Here is a 5,895-nt window from a genome sequence, read left to right as displayed (position 1 = left end):
ATGTTGATGTCACGGTTAACATTACAATTGTTACCATAATTAACGTAAATGTTGGTGCCTCAAGAGTTTGTACCCAAGGCCTACTGTGAAGGCCTATTGCATACTTAAAAACCCTCTGAACCTGATGGGGGGGGGGGGGACGTGGGGGGAAAACAGCCTATCCCGGTTGTACCTTCACGCCTTCCAGGTGACCAAATGCACTTACTGGCAGTTAATAGGCCAGTAGCTCACCTATCCACTGAATGCAGCAGCTTAACGTTGCACAAAGCCCGCACAGCTGACTTTCTTTCTCTCTTCTTTACCCACTGTACCTTCTCTTCCCCAGCTGTGTCTCTCCACTCTACCTCCAAATACCTACCTTGCCCCCAACCTCTTACGACCGATGCACAAGAAGACCTATAAAAATAAAATTAAATGGCTGACCTAAATTTCTGTACTTATAACACGAGAGGGCCGAATAAACCGGCCAAGAGAGGGCAAATCCTTGACCACCTACACAAGAATAGAATCATGATAGCTCTCTTGCAAGAAACTCATTTTCAAGACACGGAAATTCCCACATGCAAACATCGCCACTATACCACTTGGTTCCACAGCCCCCATCCAACCAAAGAAGCTGGCGGAACCTCCATCACTATTTACAAGTGCCTTCCCCACAAACTCATATCCTCTGAAGTGGACAAGAGCGGGAGATCCATCTTCCTTAAACTACTGGTGAATAATGAAATGTTAACAGTGGCTAACATTTACTGCCCCAGTCAGGGTCAGAAGCAGTTTGGCATCCGGGTGTTGGGGGCACTGGCGAACTTCGCGGATGGATCCAACATTATCCTCAGAGGAGACTTCAACTTAAGCATGGATCCTACACGCGATTCATCAGGTGGCAAGTCGGGGGTTTCCCCCTCAACCACACGCAAGCTTAGGTCTGAGTTAGCAAACCTTAGATTAGTGGACATGTGGAGAATACTACACCCAGGGGAGAAAGATTATAGCTACTACTCATCCGCGCACAATAATTACCACAGACTAGACTACCTCTACATATCACACGGGTTATTAGATAGAGCACCCTCTTCATCGATAGGCACATTTGTCTGGTCAGATCATGCTCCGGTTTGGGGGTCCCTGGGGAAAGGCAGAAGAGACAATTTCCTCAACTGGCATTTAAATGACAACCTGTTAGATGACTCAGCGTGCAAACAGGTAATACAATAGACCATAGATGACTTCAGAGTCGACCATGAAACAGATCTCTCGCCGGCCCCCATTAAGTGGGAAGCCCTCAAGTGTGTCTTAAGAGGGATATTTATAACACATGGGGCTAGATTTAAAAAACTTAGATCGGCCAAGTTAGAGGAGTTAATGATGCGCCTAGACAAATTAGAAACAACAAATCATCACCGACGGACAATGTATCAGCAGATATATCCCTAACGAGGGCGGAAATACTCCGCATATTAGATCAGGCCTCATTAAGTCAGAGGGATAAACTAAGAGGGAGGTTTTATGAATACAGAGACAAGTGCAGCAAGGGACTAGCGAGGGCTCTGAACCCGAGAACACAACAGACATACATATTTACAATCCACAAACCAGGAGAGGGGATGATTCACCACAACACCGGAATCCTGGGAAGGTTTCAAGCATTCTATCATAACCTATAGAACTTAGAGGAGGAGCAGGGAACCCGGGGACGAGAACTAAATAAAGAGAGAAGCACGTATATAGCTACACATACCCCAAACATCATACCAGATAATGACAAACAGGACTTAGAAGGGGATTCTACTAGAGATGAGCGAACACCAAAATGTTCGGGTGTTCGTTATTCGAAATGAACTTCCCGCGATGTTCGAGGGTTCGTTTCGAATAACGAACCCCATTAAAGTCAATGGGCGACCCGAGCATTTTTGTATTTCGCCGATGCTCGCTAAGGTTTTCATGTGTGAAAATCTGGGCAATTCAAGAAAGTGATGGGAACGACACAGCAACAGATAGGGCAGGCGAGGGGCTACATGGTGGGCTGAATCTCAAGTTCACAGGTCCCACTATTAAGCCACAATAGCGGCAAGAGTGCCCCCCCCCCCTCCCAACAACTTTTACTTCTGAAAAGCCCTCATTAGCATGGCATACCTTTGCTAAGCACCACACTACCTCCAACAAAGCACAATCACTGCCTGCATGACACTCCACTGCCACTTCTCCTGGGTTACATGCTGACCAACCACCCCCCTCCCCCCCACAGCGCACACCAAACTGTCCCTGCGCAGCCTTCAGCTGCCCTCATGCCACGCCACACTCATGTCTATTTAGAATTGCGTCTGCCATGACGAGGGACCGCAGGCACACACTGCAGAGGGTTGGCACGGCTAGGCAGCGACCCTCTTTAAAAGTGGCGGGGCGATAGCCCACAATGCTGTACAGAAGCAATGAGAAATAGAATCCTGTGCCACCGCCATCAGGAGCTGCACACGTGGGCATAGCAATGGGGAACCTATGTGCCACACACTATTCATTCTGTCAAGGTGTCTGCATGCCCCAGTCAGACCACGGTTTTTAATTCATAGACACAGGCAGGTACAACTCCCTATTGTGAAGTCCCTGTGGACCCACAGCATGGGTGGGTGCCAGGAAGCCACCGGCGGTACATAGAAATATCCCATTGCATTGCCCAACACAGCTGAGGTAGTAATGTCGTGCATAATACAGGTGGGCTTCGGCCCACACTGCATGTCCCAGTCAGACTGGGGTTCTTTTCAAGTGTACAGATGTAGTAAAAACTCCGTGTGCACCTACAGCATGGGTGGCTCCCTGGAACCCACCGGCGGTACACAAAAATATCCCATTGCATTGCCCAACACAGCTGAGGTAGTAATGTCGTGCATAATACAGGTGGGCTTCGGCCCACACTGCATGTCCCAGTCAGACTGGGGTTCTTTTCAAGTGTACAGATGTAGTAAAAACTCCGTGTGCACCTACAGCATGGGTGGCTCCCTGGAACCCACCAGCGATACACAAAAATATCCCATTGCATTGCCCAACACAGCGGATGTAACGTCAGCTGTAATGCAGGTGGGCTAAAAATTAATTTGATTACACTGTAGGCGAGGGCCCACAAAAATTGCTGTATCAACTGTACTAATGTACATCAGAAAAATTGGCCATGGCCAGCCAAGAGGGCAGGTGAAACCCATTAATCGCTTTGGTTAATGTGGCTTAAGTGGTAACTAGGCCTGGAGGCAGCCCAGTTTAACAAAAAATTGGTTCAAGTTAAAGTTCCAACGCTTTTAAGAGCATTGAAACATATAAAAATTGTTCAGAAAAATTATATGACTGAGCCTTGTGGCCCTAAGAAAAATTGCCCGTTCAGCGTGATTACGTGAGGTTTCAGGAGGAGGAGCAGGAGGAGGAGGAGGAATATTATACACAGATTGATGAAGCAGAAATGTCCCCGTTTTGGATGGTGAGAGAGAACGATGCTTCCATCCGCGGGTGCAGCCTACGTATTGCTTAGGTATCGCTGCTGTCCGCTGGTGGAGAAGAGAAGTCTGGGGAAATCCAGGCTTTGTTCATCTTGATGAGTGTTAGCCTGTCGGCACTGTCGGTTGACAGGTGGGTACGCTTATCTGTGATGATTCCCCAAGCCGCACTAAACACCCTCTCCGACAAGACGCTAGCCCCCGGACAAGCAAGCACCTCCAGGGCATACAGCGTGAGTTCAGGCCACGTGTCCAGCTTCGACACCCAGTAGTTGTAGAGGGCAGAGGCGTCACGGAGGACGGTCGTGCGATCGGCTACGTACTCCCTCACCATCCTTTTACAGTGCTCCCGCCGACTCAGCCGTGACTGGGGAGCGGTGACACAGTCTTGGTGGGGAGCCATAAAGCTGGCCAGGCCCTTAAAGACTGTTGCACTGCCTGGGATGTACATGCTGCTCGATCTACGCACATCCCCTGCTACCTTGCCCTCGGTACTGCGCCTTCTGCCACTAGCGCTGTCGGCTGGGAATTTTACCATCAGCTTGTCCGCAAGGGTCCTGTGGTATAGCATCACTCTCGAACCCCTTTCCTCTTCGGGAATGAGAGTGGGCAGGTTCTCCTTATACCGTGGGTCGAGCAGTGTGTACACCCAGTAATCCGTAGTGGCCAGAATGCGTGTAACGCGAGGGTCACGAGAAAGGCATCCTAACATGAAGTCAGCCATGTGTGCCAGGGTACCTGTACGCAACACATGGCTGTCTTCACTAGGAAGATCACTTACAGGATCCTCCTCCTCCTCCTCCTCCTCCTCCTCCTCAGGCCATACACTCTGAAAGGATGACAGGCAATCAGCCGATGTACCGTCAGCAGCGGGCCAAGCTGTCTCTTCCCCCTCCTCCTCATCCTCCTCATCCTCCTCCTCCTCCTCCTGTACGCGCTGAGAAATAGACAGGAGGGTGCTCTGACTATCCAGCGACATACTGTCTTCCACCGCCCCCGTTTCCGAGCGCAAAGCAGCTGCCTTTATGCTTTGCAGGGAATTTCTCAAGATGCATAGCAGAGGAATGGTGACGCTAATGATTGCAGCATCGCCGCTCACCACCTGGGTAGACTCCTCAAAATTACCAAGGACATGGCAGATGTCTGCCAACCAGGCCCACTCTTCTGAAAAGAATTGAGGAGGCTGACTCCCACTGCGCCGCCCATGTTGCAGCTGGTATTCCACTATAGCTCTACGTTGTTCATAGAGCCTGGCCAACATGTGGAGCGTAGAGTTCCACCGTGTGGGCACGTCGCACAGCAGTCGGTGCACTGGCAGCTTAAAGCGATGTTGCAGGGTGCGCAGGGTGGCAGCGTCCGTGTGGGACTTGCGGAAATGTGCGCAGAGCCGGCGCGCCTTTACGAGCAGGTCTGACAAGCGTGGGTAGCTTTTCAGAAAGCGCTGAACCACCAAATTAAAGATGTGGGCCAGGCATGGCACGTGCGTGAGGCTGCCGAGCTGCAGAGCCACCACCAGGTTACGGCCGTTGTCACACACGACCATGCCCGGTTGGAGGCTCAGTGGCGCAAGCCAGCGGTCGGTCTGCTGTGTCAGACCCTGCAGCAGTTCGTGGGCCGTGTGCCTCTTCTCTCCTAAGCTGAGTAGTTTCAGTACGGCCTGCTGACGCTTGCCCACCTCTATGCTGCCACACCGCGCGACACCGACTGCTGGCGACATGCTGCTGCTAACACATCTTGATTGCGAGACAGAGGAGGAGGAGGAGGAGGAGGGTGCTTTAGTGGAGGAAGCATACACCTCCGCAGATACCACCACCGAGCTGTGGCCCGCAATTCTGGGGGTGGGTAGGACGTGAGCGGTCCCAGGCTCTGACTCTGTCCCAGCCTCCACTAAATTCACCCAATGTGCCGTCAGGGAGATGTAGTGGCCCTGCCCGCCTGTGCTTGTCCACGTGTCCGTAGTTAAGTGGACCTTGCCACTAACCGCGTTGGTGAGGGCGCGTACAATGTTGCGGGAGACGTGGTCGTGCAGGGCTGGGACGGCACATCGGGAAAAGTAGTGGCGACTGGGAACTGAGTAGCGCGGGGCCGCCGCCTCCATGATAATTTTGAAGGACTCCGTTTCCACAACCCTATACGGCAGCATCTCAAGGCTGATTAATTTTGCTATGCGGACGGTTAACGTTTGAGCGTGCGGGTGCGTGGTGGCGTACTTGCGCTTGCGCTCCAACAGTTTTGCAAGCGACGGCTGGACGGTGCGCTGAACTACACTGGTGGATGGGGCCGAGGACAGCGGAGGTGAGGGTGTGGGTGCAGGCCATGAGGCGGTAGTGCCCGTGTCCTGAGAGGGGGGTTGCATCTCAGTGGCAGGTTGGGGCACAGGGGGAGAGGCAGGGGTGCAAACCGGAGGCGGTGAACG

The sequence above is a fragment of the Eleutherodactylus coqui genome, chromosome 5, assembly GCF_035609145.1.
Source record: "Eleutherodactylus coqui strain aEleCoq1 chromosome 5, aEleCoq1.hap1, whole genome shotgun sequence".
In the NCBI taxonomy this organism is placed as follows: Eukaryota; Metazoa; Chordata; class Amphibia; order Anura; family Eleutherodactylidae; genus Eleutherodactylus; species Eleutherodactylus coqui.
Note: the sequence above shows the minus strand (reverse complement) of the source record.